We start from the raw sequence: 10,921 nt of genomic DNA on the forward strand, positions 1-10,921 counted from the left end.
TAGAGAACTGTCCCCTCTGCCCCTGAGTATTAACAATGCATAGTAAAAAGGCCAGAGGAATTGAACTAAAATGGGATTGTGGATCATTTTTATTTTCCTCTTTATAATTATCTGTATTTCCCAAGTATTCTACAATGAACATGCACTGATGGTTTGGGCAAATTTCGAGTTGTGAGATTCAGAAAGGCCCTTCCTATGGGTTGTCTGTCCCTATCAGAGCCAGGCTTATAGGACAGACAAGTGAGCACAAGCCTGGGCCATGTGCTAGTAAGTGGCCATTTAGCAATATACGATTCATTCTACACCAAACCAATTGGGGGAAAGAATCCAATTCAACTAATGGTCCATTTTCCCAGAGTCCTAATCACAGACTGGCTTTGTGCAAGACTGCAGGCAGCTATCAAGGACAAATGAGGCTGAGCCTTGGACCTCAAATTGTTTCCAAAGTAACAGCAAGACAAGGAAACACACAAGAAACAACTTTTGAGAAGAACAAGATAAGAAATGCTTGGTGGCAGAATAAGGGTGACCATCATCTGTGAAAGTCAGATTAGGAGAAGTTACAAGGCTTCAAGAAATTTCTAGAAGGGAATAAGAATTACAGACCAGAAAGACATTGCTCTGAGAGATTTTATAAGATTTTGGCCCTTGGTAACTTGCCCACATTTCTTATTTTTGTTACACCATGTCCGTTTCCCTATATTCTTCAGCAGAGGAAGGAAAAAAATGCCTTCAAAAGGGAAAAAGAAGAATTAGTAGGGAGATTGAATCACAGTAACAAAACCATACATAATTCTGATCAAAAATCAAAAAGCCAGGGCCGGCCCCATGGCCTAGTGGTTAGGTTCGGCGCACTCCGCTTCAGCAGCCCAGGTTCGGTTCCTGGGTGTGGACCTACAGCACTCGTCAACGGCCATGCTGTGGCAGCAACCCACATACAAAATACAGCAAGACTGGCACAGATGTTAGCTCAGGGCAAATCTTCCTCAAGCAAAATAGGAAGAGGACTCTTCCTCAAGCAAAAAGAGGAAGATTGGCAACAGATGTTAGTTCAGGGCAAATCTTCCTCAGCAAAAAAAAAATCAAAAAGCCACCATGAGACAGCTCCTACATATAAAGAGCTCAGAAGTCATTACTTCCATCCTCACAAGAAAAAAGCTGAACAAACTGAAAATCAACAACTTTTCTTAAATCTGTCGGAGAATTGAGGTCACAGGGCAAACTACCACCCTGAAATCTGGAGAGACAGGGGAACACAGAGAAATCACAACTCACCGGGAACAGAAGCCACCACTGGAGCCAGCAACTATAGGAACACCAGAGTTTGGTGGATTGCTGGAGGCTGAGTGAAGACTAGCTTGACAGTTAAAAACTCCTGGGAAAAAAAAAGAAAAACAAAACAAAACAAAAAAAAACCAAACTCCTGGGGTCTCAGTCTTAGGGATGCCTCACACTTTCCTGGAGTTTACCTCCTGGGGCCCCACCAGGTCCTCACCTTGAAGGTGGGGAAAAAAATCCCCGAGCTTTAGGGAAGAGAAGGGGAAAAGTAACCAATTAAAAATACATTTGGGGGAATGTAACCATTTTGAAAGTCCAGAGCATTCTGTTCTCCTTAACAAAGGCCTGCCATCCAGGGAAGCTGCTTTACCAGAGCCTTATCTGCCTTGGAGGAAGGGCAACTAGACAACTCCAACTCCTCCAGCCTTCTGGTCTCACATAGGCGAGAAGAAAGTTTCTGAAAGTCGGGCCCAGGGTCTCAGGCCCACTGAGATTTAATCATAAGAAACAGAACACTTCCCCTCCCCCACACCTTACTGTATTAGTTTCCTAGGCTTATGTAATAGACTACCACAAACTGGGTGGCTTAAACAACAGACATTTATTCTCTCACAGTTCTGGAGGAAAGAAGTCCAAAATCAAGGTGTTGGCAAGGCCATGCTCTCTCTGAAGGCACTAGGAAAGAATCATTCTGTTGGGGAAGAGGGAGAATCCCCCTCTGCCCTTTCCCTTAAGGTTCTTCTGGCTGGCCAAATAATTAACAAGACAGGTTAGCAGGAGAAAATAATACCAAGTTTAATAACATGTATACATGGGAGAAACCAAGGACACTGCGTTTCTGAACACAATAGCAGAAATTCTAATCTTAAATACCATCTTCAGCTAAAGACAATGGAGGATGTTGGGGGTGGGGAGTGTCAGTTACAGGAGATTACCACTAAAGCACAGTAAACAAGAGTAAGGTTATTATGCAGATTTAAGGCCCCACCTTCTACATTGATAAGTTGCTAGAAATGAGGTCATCCCCCCTCTTCCCAATACAGAGAGGGAGATACCTTTACAAATGGAGATTTCCCTTATAAATGTAAATGTTTGTCTGGCAACTCCTCTCAGGGCCATCCAGAGAATGTGGCCAGAGAGACAGAACTTCTGATAAGATGGGCTTGTTGGTGCCTTTTCTATTGTAACATCTATTTTACATTATATTACAACCATCAGATGGAAGATCTGTTCCAGGAAGGAGCCACCATGTCAAATTCTTTAGGCAGTTAGTGGAGGAGGTCAAATGTCCATCAGAGAAAACAATCAAGGTAAAGAGATTTACTTTGATCAAGGTAAATATTTCAGGGTGGCCAAATCTTGATCTCCCACAATTCCTTCTCCTCTTCTTAATGTCTGGTAGTTGCTGGCAATCCTTGGCATTCCTTGGCTTGTAGCTGCATGGCTCCAACCTCTGCCTCAGTCATCACATGGTCTTCTTTCTGTGTGTCTGAGTGTATCCCTGTATGTCCTCTCCTTTTCTGAGAAGGACATCAGTCATTGCACTTAGGGCCCACCCTAATCCAGTTTGACTTCATGTTAATGTAACTAATTACATCTGCAAAGACCCTATTTCCAAATAAGGTCACATTCCGAGGTTCCAGGTGGACATGAATTTTGGGGGGACATTATTCAACCCACTACGCTTACCACCACATCAACAGACTCCATAAAAAGTTGATTACAGGGCTTGCCCCAGTGGCCTAGTGGTTAAGTTTGACATGCTCCACTTCAGTAGCCTGGGTTCGATTTCCAGGCATGGACCTACATCACTCATCAGCGGCCATGATGTGGCAGCAGGTCACATACAAAAAGAGGAAGACTGGCAGCAGATATTAGCTCAGGGCGAATCTTCCTCAGCAAAAAAAAAAAAAAGTAGATTACAATTGAGAGAGCTTTAAGACACAGACTCTATTTAAGATGGAGTTCTTAAGAAAACCCAAAAGTAACCAAGGAGAAAAAAACAAAATGAGGAAACTGAAGTTTCTGGCACCTACAGCTACAGCAAACACAGCCCAGATCCTAATCAGATTAACATAAAACCTCACACTAAAAGTCTGATTAGCTCAGGTCCTATTATCACATACGTCATATCCAGCCTTCAACAAAAAATTATGAGGCATGCTAAAAGGCAACCAAAGTCTCAGTCTGAAGAGATAAAGCAAGCTTCAGAGCCAGACTCAGATACAACACAGATTTTTGAATTATCAGATAGGGAATTTAAAATAACTATGATTAATTTGTTAAGGGCTCTAATGGAAAGAGTGGATACGTGCAAGAACAGATGGGTAATGAAAGCAGAGAGATGAAAACTCTAAGAAAGGATCAAAAGGAAATACTAGAAATCAAAACTGAAATGCAAAGAGAAAAGAGCATGAAGAAAACGGTACAGAATACCCAAGAACAAAGGGATAATTGCAAAAAGTGTACCATATGTATAATGGGACTATCAGAAAGAGAAGGAAAAGAGAAAGGAGCGGAAGAAATATTGGAAGTAACGGTGATTGAGAATTTTCCAGAATTAGTGATAGGCACCAAACCACAGATCCAGGAAGCTCAGAGAACAAGCTGGATAAATACCAAATAATCTACACCTAGGCATATGGCATTCAAGCCACTGAAAACCAAAGAAAAAGAGAAAATCTTGAGAAAAAAGCCAGAGGGAAAAATACCTTAACTATGGAAAGGAACAAGACTAAGAGCTACATTGGACTTCTGGTCAGAAACTAAGCAAACAAGAAGAGAGTGGAATGAAATATTTAAGATGCTGAAAGAAAAAAACCCACCAATCTAGAGTTCTGTATGCAGTGAAATTATCCTTCAAAAGTGAAGGAGAAATAACAAGTTTCTCAGACAAAGAAAAACTGAGGAAATTTGTTGCCAGGAGACATGCCTTGCAAGAAATGTTACAAGGGGTTCTTCAGAGAGAAGGAAAATGATAACAGGTCAAAAACTCAGACTTACATAAAGAAGGGAAGAGAGTTAGAGACAGAATGAACGACGGAAAAATAAAACCTTTTATTTTTCGTGTTCTAAATTGATCTAATAGATCATTGTTCAAAGTAATAAACAATGTATTGATTGGTTGTAGCTTATGGGTAAGTGAAACGAATGACAGCAATGTTATAAGGGACAGGAGGGAGGAATTGGGAATACAGTCACGCATGGCATATCGACGTTTCAGTCAACAATGGACCACATATATGAGGGTGGTCCCATAAGATTAGTACCATATAGCCTAGGTATGTAGTAGGCTGTACCACCTAGGTTTGTGTAAGCACACTCTATGATGTTTGCACAATGACGAGATCACCTAACAATGCATTTCTAGAACATATCCCCGTTGTTAAGCAACACATGACTGTACTCTGTTATAAGGCATCTGCACTACCAGTGAAGCGGTATAGCACTATTTGAAAGTGAACTTAGATTAGTTGTAAATGTCTATTGAAAACTCTAGGGCAACCACTAAAAGAAGTATAATTGATAACGCTAAGAGAGGAGAGAAAGTGAAACCATTTAAAACGCTCAATTAAAACCAGAGGAGGTAGGAAAAAAAACGGAAAATTTTAAAAAGAAACAAAGAACAAGTGCAATGAACAGAAAACAATTACAAACACGGCAGATATTGATCCAACTGAATCAATAACTATTTTAAATGTGCGTGGTCTAAAAACACCAATTAAAAGATAGAGACTGTCATAGTGGATGCAAAAACAAGACCCAGCTATATATTATCTGCAAGAAAACCACTCTAACTATAAAGATACAGATAGATTAAAGGGATGGCAGCCATAAAAAGGATGGAAATTCTGACACATGCTACAATGTGGATGAACCTTGAGGACGTTATGCTAAGCGAAATAGGCCAGTCACAAAAAGACAAATACTATATGATTCCACTTATATGAGGTACCTAGAGTAGTCAAATTCATAGAGACAGAAAGTAGAATGGTGGTTGCCAGGGGCTGGGAGGGAGGGGGGAATGGGGAGTTAATGTTTAATGAGCACTGAGTTTCAGTTTTGCAAGACGCAAAAAGTTCTGAAGATGCATGGTTGTGATGATTGCACAACAATGAGAATGTTTGTAACGCCATTGAACTGTACACTTAAAAATGGTTAAAATAGGGGACGGCCCAGTGGCGCAAGCGGTTAAGTGTGTGCACTCCGCTGTGGTGGCCCAGGGTTAGCCGGTTTGGATCCTGGGCGCGCACCGACACACTGCTTGGCAAGCCATGCTGTGGCGGCGTCCCATATAAAGTGGAGGAAGATGGGCACGGATGTTAGCTCAGGGCCAGTCTTCCTCGGCAAAACAAAAAGAGCAGGATTGGCAGATGTTAGCACAGGGCTGATCTCCTCACAAAAAAAAAAAAAATGGTTAAAATAGTAAATTTTGTTATGTATATTTTACCATAATTTTTTAAAATAAATAATAATAAAAATCCATGATAAAGGCAGTGACCATATAATTTATTGTCCAAACCGGGACACCTTGGGGAATGAAAGTGGATGCTTTTAATAACTACACCCGAACCCCAGGGGGATATGTGACTGTCCTGGGTAGCCCAGTGTCCCCAAAATATCCTACCCCTCCATGTACCTCCAGTTGAAAGTGTCTTTTTAGTCTGGCAAATGTTCAGTACAGTAACTATGGAAGAAATCTTACAGCAGTGCCCAGCGGGAAATAATTATTCCCGTTCCATAGTGACAAACTTTTAAAACTTGGCCACTAAACTTTTTTTTAATGTAATTTTTATTTAATTAATTTTTGAGGTAACATTAGTTTATAACATTATATAAATTTCAGGTGTACATCATTATATTTCAACTGCTGTGTAGACTACATCATGTTCACCACCCAAAGTCTAATTGCCATCTGTCACTGTACCCATGTGCCCTTTTACCCCTCCCCGCGCCCTCCTTTCCCTCTGGTAACCACCAATCTATTCTGTGTCTATGTGCTTGTTTGCTGTTGTTTTGTTTTTTATCTTCCATATATGAATGAAATCATACAGTATTTGGCTTTCTCCATCCAACTTATTTTGTTTAGTATAATGCCCTTGAGGTCCATCCATGTTGTTACAAATGGCAAGATTTCATCTTTTTTTTATGGCTGATATTCCATTGTGTATATATACCACATTTTCTTTACCCATTCATCCACGGATGGGCACTTAGGTTGTTTCCAAGTCTCGGCTATTGTGAATAATGCTGCAGTGAACATAGGGGTGCATAGATCTTTTCAAATTAGTGTTTTCATGCTCTTTGGATAAATACCCAGAAGTGGAATAGCTGGATTGTATGGTACTTCTATTTTTAATTTTTTCCTTTTTTTTTTTCCTTTTTCTCCCCAAAACCGCAGTAAATAGTTGTATCTCATAGTTGCACAGCTTTCTAGCTGCTGTATGTGGGACGCGGCCTCAGCATGGCCGGACAAGCAGTGCGTCAGTGCACACCCAGGAGCTGAACCTGGGCCACCAGTAGCAGAGTGCGTGCACTTAACCGCTAAGCCACGAGGCCAGCCCTCTATTTTTAATTTTTTGAGGAATCTCTATACTGTTTTCCATAATGGCTGCACCAGTTTACACTCCCACCAGCAGTGTATGAGGGCTCCCTTTTCTCCACTCGCCAATGTTTGTTATTTCTTGTCTTGTTAATTATAGCCATTCTGACGGGTGTGAGGTGATATCTCATTGTTTTGATTTGCATTTCCCTAATAATTAGTGATATTGAACATCTTCTCATGTGCCTGGTGGCTATCTGTATATCTTCTTTGGAAAAATGCCTGTTCATATTGTCTGCCCATTTTTTAATCTGGTTGTTTATTTTTTTGTTGTTGAGTTGTGTGAGTTCTTTACATATTTTGGATATTAACCCCTTATAAGATATATGATTTGCAAATATCTTCTCCCAATTGTTAGGTTGTCTTTTTGTTTTGTTGATGGTTTAAACTTTTAAAATAAAACTGTCACGATAATTTTTGGATACTTTTCAGATTTATGGTTTTATCTCAGAAGTCCATTCTACGCCAGGACACTCACCTTTGGTTTCCGGGCTCAGCCGTCCGTATGTGTATGTGAGATGCGTCTTTACCTCCCTGCCCCTGTCCCTGTCCTTCCCCATCCTCTTCCATCTCAATCCCATCCATCCTTTAAGGTAGGTCTCCTACAAATGCCCCCTCATCTGTGCAGCCTTTCCTGATCCACCAAGTGGAATTCCTCCACTTCCAAACTTCAGTGGTACTTTACTTGGTGTGAGGATAACATGAGATAAGACCTAGATTATTGAATGAATGTTATTGACATCTGCTTGGCTGCCGACCCTGAAAAATAACCATAATTAAAATCATTAATCAGCCGTAAAAAAAACTCCCTCAGACCGCCCCATGTAAACTCCATGGGCAATGTCTTGGGTTTTCAGGAGTTTCTGCGGGGCTTAAGGCTGAGGCATGGAGAAAGAATCTGATTTGATTCTTGGCCGTGGTGGGAATCGACATTCCTCTGAATGCTTTTCATATACAGGAAGTGGTAATTCTCACCCTCCCTGGTCTCAGGTTTTGACTCACTGGGGTCCCCCCACCCCAGGCCTGGCCTCCAGGCCACTAAGGCCCTCAGCAACACAGTAAGGTGCCTGGCTGGAAAATTCCCCTGGGGGGCTAGTCGTGAGAAGGACTACTCTCTCCATTCGTGTGGTTTTGTCAGGATGCCTGAATGCCACAGACCTGGGCCAGGTCATCTTGATCACACACACCGCTGTAGATTTGAAAAGAGTCCTAAAGGTCGCCTGGCTCATTAAGTATTTCACACTCCTCCCCCAGTTAATAATATCACCTGTTTTTCTGAACTCCCGTAGTACATTGCGAACATGGCTATATGCTATAAGAAGTTGGTCTTTTTGATGTTTTTTGCAAATATTCAGCTAACATCATGCTTAGTATATACCAAGATTCCCCTCCTATAGCCATGAATCCCTGGGGTCACCAGCTTAATGTAAAGATAACAAAGACTAATCTTATTTACAGGAAAATGGAAGCTTTAAGTAGTAGTCTCATAAAACCAAAGGGCAACATTAGAGCATATGATGTGACATCTCAAGCTTGTGTCGAAAGGTATAAACTTTGGCCACTTCACCGTTACTAGGATGGCTATAATCAAAACACAGAAAATAACAATTGTTGGTGAGGATGTGGAGAAATTGGAACCCTCACACATTGCTGATGAGAATGTAAAATGGTGCAGCTGATATGGAAAACAGTCTGGTGGTTCTTCAAAGGGTTAAACGTAGAGTTGCCATATGGCCCAGCAAGTCCACTCCTAGGTATATGCCCAAGAGAGTAGAAAACAGGTGCTCAAACAAAGACTTATGTACGAATGTTTGCAGCAGTACTATTCACAGTGGCAAATGGGTAGAAGCAGCCCAGCTGTCCATCAGCTGATCAATGGTTACGTGAGCTGTAGCATATCCATCCACTGGAACATTTAGTCATAAAAAGGAATGAAATATTGATACCTCTGCAACACGGATAAACTTAGAAAACATACGCAAAGTGAAAGAAGCCAGACACAAAGGGCACATATTGTATGATTCCATTTATCTGAAATGTCAAGAATAGGCAAATCCACAGAGATGGAAAGCAGATTATTGATTGCCAGGGGTTAGGGGGCAGGGATGTGGAGAGTGACTGCTTAATGCACATGAGGTTTTCTTTTGAGGTGTTGAAAATGTGGTTACACAGCATTGCGAAGGTGCTAAAAGCCGCTATATACGCACTTTAAAATGGTTAAAGTGTTAAACTTTATGTTATGTGAATTTTACCTCAATTTTTTTGTGTGTGTACTCTGACTTAGGCAAGTATTTGTCACAGAAACTGCTTCTCTCCTTGCAACATTTCATAACCCTCCAGTATCAAAGCCCCTCCACCAAAACCCATCTCCAAAGCCACCCACATCCCAGGAGATGCCCAAGGACTAGAAGCTAGACACGAGAGGTCAGCCTGCAGTGCGACCTTTGCCCTAATTTGGACCTTCATCCCTTTGCCTTCCCATCACTCTCAGCATCGGGAAGTCATGCCAGCCCCAGAAGGACCTAGGTATTCCCGATGCTCTGGCATCAAGGGTGTCACATGGTCCCCCCACATACCCAACATCCATAGATTAGAGAAAAGCCAACACTGAATGGATTCCACGTGAAGGCAGAATGTTCCAAAACAGGAAGAAATGAAAGTGAGCACCAGAGCTCTGTTTAAACGGGTAATAAAGCTCAGGGTAACATGAAAAGGAGGATATATATTATATTGTCTTTTGTATAAGGAAGAAGAGAAAATGAGAATATGTTTTTATTTTCATGAAAAGAAATATCAGGAAGGATAACAAAAATTAACGAAAGGGGTTAATTATGAAGGTGAGAGGGACAGCATAGACGGAATGGGGTGGCAACGAGACTTGTCATGTATACCTTTTATATCATTTTAACTTTGAACCACACAAATGTTTTATGTATTCAAAAAACAAAATTAGGGGCCGGCCCCGTGGCCTTGTGGTTAAGTTGGGTGCTCTCTACTTCGGCGGCCTGGGTTCGGTTTCCAGGCACAGACCTACACCACTCGTTGGCCGCCATCCCATGGCGGCGACCCACATACAGAGTAGAGGTACATTAGCACAGACGGTAGCTCAGGGCAAACCTTCCTCAGCAAAAAAATTAAATTAAATTAAGTTTTAAAAGAATGGGATAAAGCAAACCCTACAATAAAGTACAAACAGGAGCAAAACAAACTGATTACATATCAAACTGATTACATAGCCACACAGAGCAAGGAATTAATCTGAGTATTCTGATTACACATCTGTAATGGGATCTGTTCTGAGAACAAAAACAACTCCAAAAAAAATCTTATACTTTAATTAGTAGGCGTACTGTTAGTAGTAATATTGGTCTTGTAATTCTGAAACTCTTTTATGCATAATAGAGAATTAAGAAAATATATATCTTACCGTAAAAGAGAAACAATACTTGTAATATGTAAGAGAATTTGAGAGGGAAATATCAGTTTGAATGCATGATTTTTTAAAAAATGAGTTTTCTAGTTCTGTTCCCTGAAGGGCCTGGAAGCAACCACACCCCAGTAGCAACGAGCACACATAGCCCTAAGTTCTTGTTTTCTTATGTCATTCACCACTAAGGGAAGCAGGACTCCTTGGAGAAATGGTTCATTCTCGGTCTGGGCCTGAAAATATACAATGTGAGCCTGGACTATCTTGTCACGCCAGAAAGCAACCAGGCACACAAAGACAAATGTGATCATGTCAAAAGGATTCAGGAGGTGACCTAAGGGGCTCCCACTGCTCCATGTGGGACAATGTGAACATCAAAATGAGTAATGATAGTATTAGATTATGACACATTTTTTAAAAATTCCATCAATCCACAGTAATTTTTAGAAAGAAAAAAGAAGATGCGAGTGGGGGAAATTCTTACAGAAAAACGCCAGCTAGTAAATGTGGAAGAAATAAAAGAACGAAAAACTACCACTTTGCAACCCCAATGTAGTTCTTGATTCAGACAAATGATTGCTAAAACTATTGGGTGAGCTGGATATTCAGCTGGT

Source organism: Diceros bicornis, chromosome 37 (assembly GCF_020826845.1).
Source record: "Diceros bicornis minor isolate mBicDic1 chromosome 37, mDicBic1.mat.cur, whole genome shotgun sequence".
NCBI lineage: Eukaryota > Metazoa > Chordata > Mammalia > Perissodactyla > Rhinocerotidae > Diceros > Diceros bicornis.